Genomic DNA, 13,778 nt, shown 5'->3' on the forward strand with positions numbered 1-13,778 from the left:
GGGGGCATTTGGTGAGGGGGTGAAAATGGAAAGCAATAATAAGGGAATAGAGGGAGATACTGCAGAAAAGAGGAAGGATGCACGAGGACTCGGTTTAGTTTGGCGCGTGCACGTTCGCACGCCAGCGTCATTCCTTCCCGTGCGCTTATCTTCCTGTGTGTTATTACAGAACCGTTTATATCCTGCGGCTAATCAGAACCAGGCACACGTGGACGCATCAGGACAGCACGCCTATTGTTGTGTGTGATCTCACCCCCAGCTGTGGCGAGCATCTGCCGCCGCAAACATCTGTTGCTGGGAGTACAACGCCTCCGATCTGCAATCTAAGATAAATATTCCCGCGCCGTTCATTAAAAAAGATTAACAAAGGCAGCGCACGTTTTCTGGTCTCCTTAGTGCTCCCTCCCATAAGGGGGGGAGAGGGGGGCGGCTGACCTGAGAATCCTAGGTCTCCTTTATCGTCTCTCCCACAAGAGGTCTTGCTTTCTAAAAAGGTATCTCTGGGGTTTTGACTCCAATGGGAGGTCCCTTAAATTGGATGTGACAGACCCAGGTTGCTTGATGACCTGGGCATTTGTCCATCTCTACCATCACATGTCTTCTTTTTGGCATAAAAAGGGCGCAGGTTTATTCTCACAACATAATACATTCAAAACACTGCACACCACTTTGTGAAAATAGTTCCGAAGGTGCGGCGATTGCTCTGTGTCCAAAAACTGCTTCCCCCTTTTCCGAACAAAGTCCACAGTAGGCCCAACTCCCTCAACCATTCATGTCTGAGCCCCACCTGCCCTGGCAGGTGTTCCTGGGCTGGGGGAATGCCGTTTTTTCGGGGGAAGCTGGGCCCTCATTGCTACCACCAAACACCCCCTGCCGCTTAGGCCCTCAAGAGGCGCTGGTCCCGAGAAGAGAAAAGACCCTTCCGGCTTTCCCATGGCTCATTCGGAGTCTGCATCTTGTCACTGGTTGCCAAAAAACTGCCTAGCTGTGCCGCGACGTCAACAGCCAGGCCTTGCCATACCGCTGTTCCTTATGCAGGGTGGGTGTAAAATGAAAACCAATCTTCCGGTGCGGCGGGCGTCCTGCTAGGGGCTGGATGCTCCTACAGCAGGACGCCCGCCGGCTTATATGCCGCTTGGCACGCCCCCTTACTTTGTCGCCCTTCGCAGGCTTTTGCTTGCCTTTGGCGGGCTTGCCACGACCCTCCACCTTACCTTGGGGGGAGGGAGGAGGAGGACCTTGCCCATGTTATCCGGGTGCCTCCTCCATTTTTCTCTGTCGTCAACTTCAGTTTAGATGGGCCGGTGGATCTTAATGTTGAGCCAAGAACTGGAGACCGTGCTGTTCAGGAAGCCCTTCTTGTAGAGGAGGGGACAGTGGTGAAAAATGGAAAAAATTTGAACGGGATCCCACATGGGCTCTGGTGGGGTGGAGTTTGGAGGAGAGGGTGGAGTTCCGGTGAGGCAGAGTGCAGAGGGGGTGGTGCTGGCAGTTGAACTCCGCTCAAAGGACATGTTTAAAATAATAGTTTCAAAATGGTGCAATTTCTTTCAAACTGCTTCTTTCCAAAGTCCACATGGTACATCAATTCAAATATGTTTTCATTGCCACTTTAAAATTGCATTGCAAACCCATCCCCAGAAAAATAACCTGAGAGATGAGAGTTTCCACTAACTACGCTTGCAAAGTATAAAAGGTGCTCACCTTTTGATTCCAGCAATTTATAGTGCATTATTCCCAGGAAAACAAAAATCCAAATATGAGACAAATGCTTTGTTAATAATGTTATGTGGTCTTGTGGGTACATGTCAACACTGGTGACAACCTAGGAGAAATCCTGGTGGCCAAACACTTGGGCAAGCTTGCTGGCCTCAAAAACACCCAATGGGTGGTGCGTCTGCCCTCTGGGGAAAAAGCAACACTGCCCACCTACATGTATCCTTTCCTTGTGCCTAATGACTGGAAAAGTAGAGGGTGACATACGTTTCAATTGTGGCGCACTGACGGAGCTACCAGTGTGCTCAATCACCAGAATAGCAGTGTCTGTATGTGTTGCAGGTTATGGTTGAGGAGCATTGCCAGAGCTGTTTATGGGCTCAATCACTGGAGCAAACATGTGTGCTGCAGGTCAGGGTAAAGGTCAACCGTCAGAGCTATCTGTGTTCTTAATGGTTGGAACAGCAGTCTGTGCTGATGGTCAGGATTGAGGTGCACTTCCAGAACTGTTTGTTGACTCAACCACTGCAGTAATAGTGTGTGCAGCAGGTCAGGGAGCAGGTGCACTGTTAGAGCTCCGTATGGCCTTAATCACTGGAGAAGCGGTGTGTGATGAGGGTCGAGGTGCACTGACAGAGCTATCTATGGTCTCAATAGCTGGAATCTAAGTGTGTGCCACAGGTCAGGGCTGAGGTGCACACCAAGAGCTGCGTGTCTGGTGTCAATCATTGGAATAGCAGGGCGTGTTACAGGGCAGGGCTGATGTGCACTCCCAGAGCTGTGTGTTACTTTAACCACTGATATTTCAGTTTGTGCCGTTTGTCTGTCTGCATGGGCTAATGCACAATAATGCCAATTGAGGATGCAGGATTCCACTATACCTATTTATATCGCCACCCTCTAGGGGTTGACCCACGGTGCACAGAGTTTGCTGAAACCTTACATTTTCCCCAATTAGAGGAGAGTGCGTGTGCGGTCTCTGTGCAGACGGAAGGCCCGCCATCCCACACAGGAGCTGTGCTTCCCGTGGAGGGCAATGAGTGGAGACAAAGTGGCCCCTGCAGGGCTGTGGGGCGTGGGTGGGTCACCTCTGAGACCCAAGATCACATACTCTGGGCCCCGCCGCAGCACTTCTGAGGCCCTCTTTCCCCCACCCTCCTCCTGCGCAGGGTGGGGATGGCTGGACAATGCAGGTCAGAGAGGTGGAGGCATGAGCCCACCACAAACATCACACTGCACACAGCCGGTGAATACGGTGCTTTCCATACCGTGACCTTTGTATTTCCAGTGCTGCGCTAGGCCAGGCTCGGACCTGGCAAAAGCCGACTCATTGGCCAGCGCTGGCAGGGGACCTTAAATCATCTATGTGTATATGTAGAGATGTATTAACCCCTTAACTGCTGGGATATTATGCATGTATATACTCGTCCTCAGCACTTGTCACCTTAAGGACTCAAGGCTCTATGAAATAGTATGAGTGCAAAACGCAAACTAAGCATAGGCTGGAAACCAAGGACGGCATCAGGGCATTTCAACTTTTTCAAATGGAAGGGGCCTTGAGCATCAGGGGGCCCTCAGCAACTGCCCCCATCTTGCCAGTCAGCAGTTTTGTAACACAGCAACATATTCATTTCTCTATTTTAGTTCTGTTGCTAAATGCAGCGCTCAGATCACAAACTGCGTTTTCTCTTCCCATAAAATATACAGAAGTGTTATCACCTCGTTGCCTTTTAAAGCTGGTTCCTCCCTATCAGTCCCTTGCTGACAAAGAAGGGGTTACAGCTCTTCAGTGGGCATTTAGGGCCTGATTCATGGAATTACTTGTGCAGAAAATAGGGAACTTGCACACCAAACTGCATGCGTAATCCCGTTCGACTATTCATGGCAAAGACTACACTGCACTTTTTTGTAACTTGCCGGGACTTCGCGCAGGCTTGGCACGTCTCTGCGAGCGGTCAAGTGCATTCCGGGAGACACCATGCAGAGCATGGGAGAGGCTGGAGTAGGGGACGGAAATCTCGGAAAATGAGGAGGAACAAGGGAAAAAGTGGGTGTTACAAGGGACGAGCCACAGGCAGTCCATAGCACACCCACTATTGCGTGGAAGGATATGTATTCATGGATCTGAGCGTGCAACCTCTCAGCGGGGAAATGCCCACGCAAATCCCTCCATCTCTCCACCACCTGAAGGCAGGCAGAGGTGGGTTTGCATGTCGGATTTAGGGGTGCGTGTACACAGCCGGGACCCGATCAGAATTACTGGTGCACGTATGCAGTGTAGTGTGGTGCAGGAATGGTTTATGGGGGTTTGCATGCAGATTTTCCAAGTTTTACCTGAGTTTTGATACAACATATGCAAGTTGGTGCGGTGCCGGCAACAGTTACGGAGGACCCCGCGCAAGATTCCCGAGATGCAGGGACGCTTGTGGGAGACCATACACACTGTTTGATGCATTTGTGCATTCACACCCAGGGGGAGCATGCAAAGGTAGCTCTTCTGGCTGTTTTTCTTTACGTGGCGCTCTGGCCAGGACTTGCTTATACAGTTACTTTGCGCAGGAAATTCCATGAATACGCGGGTGCGCTTTTTTTATTCTGCGTGCAGGCTTGTGAAGTGTCGTTCTCAGCGCACAGCCTTTGTGGGACAAATGCACACTTTTCCATGAATCAGGCCCTTAGGTCCTTCAAGCAATAGTGGGCAGGCTTGTTATGGACTGCCTGAGGCCTGACACTCGTAATGTGCACATGCTCCTTTGTTCCACCTCATTTTCAGAGTTCCGCCCCTTACTCCGCCTTCTGCACAGGCCTCTCACACGCTCTGCGTGATGTCCCACTCAAGGCACTCGACCGCTCGCAGAGATGTGCCGAGCCTGCGCAAAGTCTGCAGAAGTTCCGAAAAAGTACTGTGCAGTACATTCCATGAATCAACTAACGGGATTACACACACAGTTTGGCGCGCAAGTACCCTATTTTCCATGCAAGTAATTCCTTGAATTGGATCCTTAGTGTTTAAACTTCCTGCTGGCCGGCCATCTTGTGATAATGTCGGCTATTAACCTTATCTTTGTCTCAATTGTAATCTATGCACCCAATGGGTGCCTCAGACTGTTTTTGCTCTCAGCAGGGGGCCCCCAACCATCATGTTGAAATGGGCCCCCACACATCTTCAGGCGGGCCTGCTGGAAACCCAAAGATTATAGTGCTTTGCTGGATGCAAGATGATTCATGATGGAGCGGAGTGAGAGAGGTAGGGAGTTTGAAAGCTGAGGTGCATCGAGAAGGAGATCCGAAGATTGGGGAACAAAGGGACATGAGGAAGGAGGATGGTGGCAGAGCGCAAGGAGTGAGTGAGCACATAATGGTGAATTCTGTCAAGAAAAAAGCCGTGTGTAGGGGGGGGGTGTATGCCATAGTTGGTTTTATGAGAGATGCAAAGTGAGTTGAAAGAGACCAGCTGCTGGTCAGGGAGCCAATGCAAAGGGCGCAACAGAGGCGAGATGAGATCAAACCAATGGGTGCCAATAAAGGGGCATACTGACACACTTTGGAGAAGCTGAAAGCACTTGATCAAATAGGCTGTTCAGCCAAAATAGAAAGAATTCCCATAGTCTCGCCTAGAGGAGCGCAGAGCTGTGACTATGGTAGTATGGCAAGACAGAGACAGATAGGGCCGAGTTTTGCAAAGAATGTGAAAGTGGTAAAAGCAATCTGTGAACACACCACTAATCAGAGATAACAGAAATAAAAAGTGAGAGATCAGTCTGTCTTAAAGCCAGGTTCTCCACCCAAGTAACAGGGGTCGGGCATGACCCATAACGGATCTTTCAGATTTTAGTACTTCCTCCCACTATCACGGCCTCCATTATGTCAGGGTTAGGCTTTAGCTATTGTCTACATATCCAGTTCTCTATAGCCCTCAAGCAGGATTGTAAGTTCTCAGCACAGAAGTCACCACCACTGTCCACGTCGAGCATGATTTGGGTGCAATTGGCGCAGGAATAGAAACATAGGGCGCACAAATAAATAAAATTGGCCAGCGGGCACATATAGATGAGGGATAAGGAAGAGTCCTTTGAGAACACAGTAGGTAGACCTTGTGGCTGCAAAAGTAAAATGGGGATGTATCTGTAAGGCAAGATTTGAAGTAGGAAATTGCAGTGCCAGTGGTACCTAAGCCTGCCCATGCCTCCTCTGTCAAACTAGCGGATTGCCATAACATATTTACTGGTATGCAGTGCTCCGCTGCTCATGGCTAGGTTTGCACTATACATATAAATAAAAACAAAATACAGTATTTTTCTCCTAGCTGATTGACCCACCACCCCATAGGTATCTCTATAAGCACACCTCTAGGTCATAGCCACATGAGCAAAGACTTATCGGTTATGCAAATTAATCAAGATACAGGTTTTTAGATACAGAAAATGTCTTTGTTTTAGAGGCCAGTGCTATGTTACACATGGCTTCTTCAGCACAAGACAGACCTTTCTCAAGGCTATAAACAACCTATACCACCTTCACTCTTGCTATAAAAAATTCTGTACAGCCTGAAAACCTTCTGGTTGGAGCATTGAGGCATGTGCTGCAAACACCAGCAAGGTCAGGGTTGAAAAAAAGAAAAATCCACCTGAAATGTGGAAGTAGAATAAGCCATTTGAGCCATGCCACAGCTCCACCCAGTTGCCATCACTGGAAGTTCACCTCCAGTTCAGAGCCACATAAACAAAACATTTGCGGGCATTGAAATCAGCCCAAATGCAAGCCGTTAGTTCCCGAATTCTTTTTGTCTTACGTGACAGTGCTATTTTATATATAGCTTCTTCAATCCAATACACACAGTTCTCAAATCAGCAGCTACCGCCATACAAGTGTCACCCTTATTAGGGATCATCAGTGTCTTCAAGTCTGACAGCCTTGTGGTTGGAGCATTGGGGCGTGTTTAGCAAACACCATCCTGACTACACCATGCTGGTACAGAGACAGCGATACAGCTCTGTGGCGGTCAAGAGGAGACTGCGCACAGCAGGGATCAAATACATGCTTTTGTACCCTGCAAAGCTAAATGTCTTGCATAAAAGCAGAGCGTTCTTCTTCGACACCCCAGAAGAAGCGGCGGCATGGCTGAATTTGCAAGGTTGCCCGGAGCGCAATGAGGAGCAAGATCATGTGGAACGTGACAAGTGAGGTGGAGGTGCTGTGAATGCTGAGGGGACAAGGGGGGAGTCCTAGTAAAAGACTGAGGGACAATTGAACCACACTATGGTAAATTTTGGACTTCCTGATCCTGTTGGACTAGAATATAGAGAATTAAGTGCACAAGTAAATTGAATAGCGGTAGGCGTAGTGTGCTTGAAGTAATCAGGAGTGGCAAGATGGAAGCAACCTACACCCAAGAACTTGTAGTAAGACAGCCACTAGGGCTTTTTTTTACCCTGCTGTGCCGCGAGTACGGGTTAGTGCCAGAGGGGCTAGATGTGAGGGTGCCTGAGATCCAGGAATGGAGCTGGGCAACAGTTGGGGAGGGGGTTGTTGGATCAGGGAGGGCAGGGAGGTGAAGGGGGAGCGAGGGGGTATGGGAGTTTTGTTTTGTTCTTAGTTAAGGGGAGTTTAAGTTGGGAAACAAGCCCATATAGACGAGTTACGCAGTTGGATTTGGACTACATAGGAGAAAGGGAGAGTGGGACTTTACCATGCCATGGGAGACCTTAAAGTAATCACCTGGAATGTCAGGAGGCTCAATAGTTATTTGAAGAGGAATAAGGTTATGTTATACCTACGTAGACAGAAAACAGATATAGCCCTACTGCAAGAAACGCATCTGACGCGAGACAAGATGGAGATGATTGGGAAGAAATGGAAGGGGATGGTTGTGGGATCGTCATATTCAGCATATGCTAGGGGAGTAATTATTTGGGTGGCGCCACACGACCCATTTCAGCTGCTACAGACGCTGGCTGAGACGGATGGGAGGATGGTCATAATGAAGGGATTGGTGGAAAACAAAGAGATAAGCGTTGTAAATACGTATGCCCCGAACCAAAATACAGCAGCATATTTTAAGACATTGTGAACAACCCCAGCATGTGTGTGGGGTGTGTGGTGATCTGGGGGGGCTTTAACTGTTTATTAAACCCTAAGGGAGATAAAATGGATAGACCTGCTCCAACTGTTAAAGCTCTGCAAACACTGCTGAACGATTTTGGATTCGAAGATGCATGGAGGGCGCGACACCACCAGGACAGGCAATACTCGCATTATTCTGCCCCGCAGCAGTTACATACAAGGCTAGACTATTTGTCACACCAGAGATACTAGCAGAGATCACGCACGCTGAATATAAAGTGAGTGTCCTTTCGGACCACTCACCTTTGATCCTTGGAGGGCAATATCGTCCTGCGGGGGCGAGGATACCAACATGGTGCCTCAGAGCAGAGGTGCTGAGAGACTCCCTCTTTAGGGAGGATATGAGAGAGGAAATTATTAACTATTTTGAGACAAATACTGGCAGTGTGGACTCGGCGGGCACATTGTGGGAGGCCTTCAAGGTGGTGATGCGGGGGGTAGCTATAGCGAAATCCAAAGGACTGCAAGGGGGATCCTGACTGATCTCCGGAAAATGGAGGGTGAATTGGAAAGGGCACTGGAGGGAGGAAATAACACTAAAAAAGACATCAAATTGATACTCAGGCTGCAGCAGAAATGTGCTGGGCACTGGGAGAGACTATGTAACCTCAACTACAAAAAATATATAGAGAGGCCGCATGCGGGAGGGGATAAACCAGGGAGGATTTTGGCATGGCTATATAAGAGTGAAACCCCGAGACCTACGATTAGAACGATAACAAGGGAAGACGGGAGGGTGGTTGACACTCAAGAGGGAGTTAACCAGGAGTTTGTAGACTATTACGGGCGGTTATATGAAGATGATGGGGAGGATAATCGCGCGACGATTGTAGAAACATTGGAGGACATAGGTTTACCACAGATTAGTGCTGAGGAAAGGGAGGAGCTGGATGAGCCGATCACTCTAGAGAAGTTAGAAGAGGTGGTGAGACAGTTGCCCACTAGTAAGACCCCGGGGGCTGATGGACTCCCAAGTGAATTCTATAAAGCATTTAAAGGAGAAGTGCTTCCCCCTCTGTTGGATATGTTGAATGAGGCATATGAGCTGGGCAGACTGCCAGAGTCACTTAGAGAAAGCGATTATAATACCGCTACCCAAATCTTATAAGTCCGGGCAAAGCTGTGGTTCATACAGACCCCTGTCAATGTTAAATCAAGACAGTAAAATACTGATGGCTGTTTTGGCGATAGATTGAGGGGGGTCATTGGCAAATTAATACATCCGCACCAGACAGGCTATGTCCCTAATAGGAATAAATCTAATAATCTCAGAAGGCTTCATAGAGTCATCGAATATGGAAACGAGAATGATGGTGAACTGGCAATTGTGTCACTAGACGCAATAAAGGCCTTCGACTTGGTCAAATGGCCATGGTTGCTGGCGGCCCTGGCTTGCTATGGGATGGGTCCTGGATACTTACAGTGGGCCAAAATGTTATACAGTGAACCGCTAGCCAGAGCTAAAACAGGAGCAGTGATATCGGAAAGGTGGCAACTATGTAGGGGCACCAGACAAGGTTGCCCGTGGTCCCCTATGCTCTATATATTGGCTCTGGAACCCTTAGCGATCTACCTAAGGCAACAGTATGACACAATAGGCATCGCGGTAGGGAGTGAATGACACCTGATATCCTTATATGCAGACGATGTGCTGTTGTATCTGTGACACCCGGAGGAAAACCTCCAATATATCTTGGAGGTTATGGAAAGATATGCGGGGATGTCAGGTATAGCAGTGAACCCTCAGAAGTCCAGCATATTCCCATTAGGCATATATAAAGGGATCCCCTTGAAACAACTGGCCGTGATACAGATCCCATGGGTGGTTGGCACATTTCGCTATCTAGGGATAGATATATACCACACGGTGGAAGAAGAGCATAGGTGCAACACTGAGGTAGCCATTAAGAAAACCAAAAATTGTATGAGGTTTTGGGTAAAGCTGCCTTTAGCAATGATGGGACGTGGGGCGATGTTGAAGATGGTGGTCCTGCCTAGGCTTCTACAGTACTTTGGTAACATCCCATATTGGATACCAAAGAAGTTCTTCACAAGATTGGACAGCATGTGTAGGGACTTCCTGTGGCACGGAACACGGAACAGAGTGGCTCTCTGGAAGCTACAGAATTTTTATGAGAGAGCGGGTATCAAACTGCGTAATTATGAAGTCTACTATGTAGCAGGCCAGCTGCAATACCTGGCCAAATGGCTCTCTGAGGAGAGCACCTCAGAATCCAGGTTGTTTAGTCAGGATTGCGCCCCATTTTACTTAAGAGAAATTATGTGGCTGCCCAGGTCAGAGGTGGAGGGGCGTCCCAAGATGATGGTGCTTGGATGGAGGATGTGGCATAGGGCCTGCCAAATGATGGAGAACCCGTCCCCGTATCCCACTCAAGTACCATTGGTAGCACTAGCGGGTGGAGAGAAGCAATTACGGGTGATAATCAGAAACCATTGGGAACCGGTTGGGATAGCGACCATGGGAGATATATGGTAAGAGGGGACCATAATAGATTTCGAGACATTGAGGGAGGAAAACGGGTTACATACAGGCCAGTATATCACGTACAATAGACTGGTGCAGAGAATTAAGAAAACTTGGCCTGAATTGGTACTGGAGGAAGAACCAGATGCTACTACAGACTTAATATATGAAATAGCAGAGGTAGGGCACGAGACTTCTAGAATATACGATATGGTGATGTCCAAAGTGGGGAAGGAGGTAGTACAATTGAGACAAGAATGAGAGGGAGAAGTGGGAGCCCCGATGGATGATGGGATGTGGGAACGAGCCCAGGGGTATCATAGGAATGTGTCGAGGAATGCTAGACTAAAGCAGATACAGCTGTATATCACACATAGAGCGAATATGACACCCCAAAGGATATCTAGGTTTAAAAATGCAGGACGGTAAGCATGCCCTAAGTTTGATGAAGAGAATGTGGGCATGGTGCATATGTTTTGGTCATGCCCGGTTATTGAGCGCTTCTGGAGCAAAGTGGCACACAAGCTAGCACAAAGAGATATCAAGATCGTGGTGGCTACTGTGTGGGCCTGCTTGTTAGGGGGGTTCCCTAGGCCACAGAAACTTAAGCATGTGAGCAAACTAAAGGACCTGGCATATGCACTTGCAAAGAGAAGGATTGCTATGGGATGGAAGACATGCCACAAACCACGAGTGGAGGTATGGTGGAAGGATTTGCAGAAATGGGCGGAGGCAGAAACTATGGTATGGCAGGAAACTAGCAATGTAGGCAGGGAGGAGGAGACTGAGACCATGATGGCATGGAAATCATTAATAGCAGAATTATTTGGGTCAATGCTAGACCCAATGGAACCTATGGAAGAGAACACCCTGGCGCAAGACGCGGGAACAGAGCATTAGAGGAAATGGGCTCATAACAGGGGGTGGGATATGGGAAGCAGTGAACAAAATCAAGCGATGTATAATTGAAATGTTACTGTATGCACTGCAATTTGTATTGTTTGTTAAATAACTAATACATTTTTTTTAAATTGTCCACAACCCATCTGTAGCCCTGGGTCACTTCCACCAGGCTTCCCCTTAACATGTGCCCCTCCCACATAACAATGCCAGTGGGGCACAGCATCAGATCTCCCCCATTTTAACACTGAAGTTCAAGAAGTCACCTTATTTCTTATACCAGCCTTCAGGGTTTAATGAGGCATCCATCTCACCTCTGTTCTTGAGTCTCACTTGTACTGTTCTGTCCAAAGACCTACCACGCTTCCTCTGATGCTTCACCATCTCCCTGGTAGGATTCTTCAGAGTTGTGTCCACTTTGATGCAGTCTGAGCAGATTCCAGGATTGCTCTTTGCCAATGAGACCTTTCCTGGACTGGTATACATTCTGTGTTATTGTCTTGTGGGCTCCACTTCTCGCCATTATCATCATACCTTTCTTATCTGTCACTGTCAAAAGCTAAGAGGCAAACATAGGGCCTTCTTTTCTGTGTCGATGTTGCCACACTACCACCTGATCCCCCACTTGGATGCCCTCCTCTTTAGCGCCCCTCCTGACTTCTGCCATTTCTTTAATCTTTTGCGTCTCAACATTCTTGTCCATGGCTTGCTGCTCTAACATACTCACTGGGTGTCTCTCGGGACCCTGGGTAAGACAAGCTTGCACTATCCTCCCGAACGTCAGATCAGCCGGACACACTGCCGTTGTGCTGTGGAGAGTATGTCTATAGTCTTGTAAAAGTTGATAAGGGGCTTCTTCGAGCGGGCTCTTAGTGCCATTGCCAACCTGCAGTGCCCTTATGATATTTGCCATGAATCTTTCAATGATGCCATTGGCCTGCGGCCACAACAGTGTGATTTTCCTGTGCTGCAACTCCATATAACGGGCGAAGTTTGCACATTTATGACTCATAAAAGGTGGGCCATTGTCTGACTTGATGACTTTAGGGATCCCATAAACTGTGAGCATACAGTCCAGAACAGGGATAACACAGGTGGCCAACGTGGATGATATTAGTTTGTATTAAGGGAATAGTGAGTGCTTATCAATTAGCCCCGGCAAATATGACCCATCTCTTAGTGGCCTGAAAAAGTCAACTGCCAGTTCTTCCCACACTCCCTCTGGCAGTGGTGACATGTGCAGAGGGCTGGCGGAAATACCACACAGCACAAGGCGCACCTCTGTAAAGTTTCCTCAACCCTGGCATCTAGATTCTGGAACCTGACATTTTGCCTTATTAGTCTTTTAGTCGAGACCACTCCTCGATGACCCACATGTGCAATAGCGATGCCCAGTTGCCTCAATGAGTTGGGTAGTACGATCTTGCAACCTTTCATAACAATATGGTTGTCAGTAATGGAGAGTTCATCCGATACCAGTGCAAGGCTGTGGACCTACGCCTGCACTACCATGCTTCTGACCTTCGCCAACGATTTTGTATGTTTAATTTTACCCGTTGCTATGCAGCTGGCACCATTGTTCAGTGCTGGATACTGTTCAGTCTCACTCTAAAGCACTGCCCAGTGAACGGGATGGAGAAATGGGCAATCAGGCACGTTTTCTTCTTTCCGAGGACAGTGTTTGATGGTGAATTTGTAATCTTGAAGGCGTAGGCCCCATCTTGTGATTCTTGGGGACATCCTTGCCTTGGGGCTGCCATATATGGTTAGGAGTGCATGATGGTCTGTAATGATATTGAATTCCTTCCAATACAGAAACAAGTGAAAATATTTGCAGGCCCATACAACCACCAGACTTTCTTTTTCCGGCTGGGAATATGCTTGTTCGGTAAAGGGCAGACTTCTACCGCCATATGCCACAAAAATTGAGAATGGGGTATTCCGGGATCCTGTTATGCTAGTATGGCTCCTAAACCAACTTGACAGGCATCCACGACCACCTCCATTGTTCTATTGGTGTTGAAAATGCCATGCGCTCATCTTTCACATTATCACGACACATGCTTTCTAACGCTGCCCGGCACTCTGGTGTCCATCTGAATTCCTGCTTGTGTTTTGTGAATTCTCTAAGTGTTGCACTGATGGTGGCGCAATCTTGCAATTACCTCAGGAGTAACTCACCAGTCCCAAGAATGAGTGTAAATCAGAGACATTGGGCCTCATTCCGAGTGGGAGCGGTAAGGGATAACGGGCACCGGTAAGGAGACAGTAATCCCTTACCGCCCTACTAGGAGTTCCATTAGCGGGTCCCTCCTTTAACGCCTGGTCTGACCAGGCGTCATGGACGAGACCAGTTTAGGGAAATCAGAGCCAATAACGGTACCGCAAATTTCATTACCGTTATTAGCTACTTCCCCCTTCCCATTGAGCCCTGTGGGGGCTCAAATGGGAATGGGGAATGGTTTTTTCAATGGGGACTCACCGGTCCCGCAAAGGTCCCATAAGTCCCCATTGAACGAGACCGGTGCCGGTACCGTTATTGGAGGCAGTCATG

This window comes from Ambystoma mexicanum, chromosome 2q (genome assembly GCF_040938575.1).
Source record: "Ambystoma mexicanum isolate Mex_15411 chromosome 2q, UKY_AmexF1_1, whole genome shotgun sequence".
Taxonomy (NCBI): Eukaryota; Metazoa; Chordata; class Amphibia; order Caudata; family Ambystomatidae; genus Ambystoma; species Ambystoma mexicanum.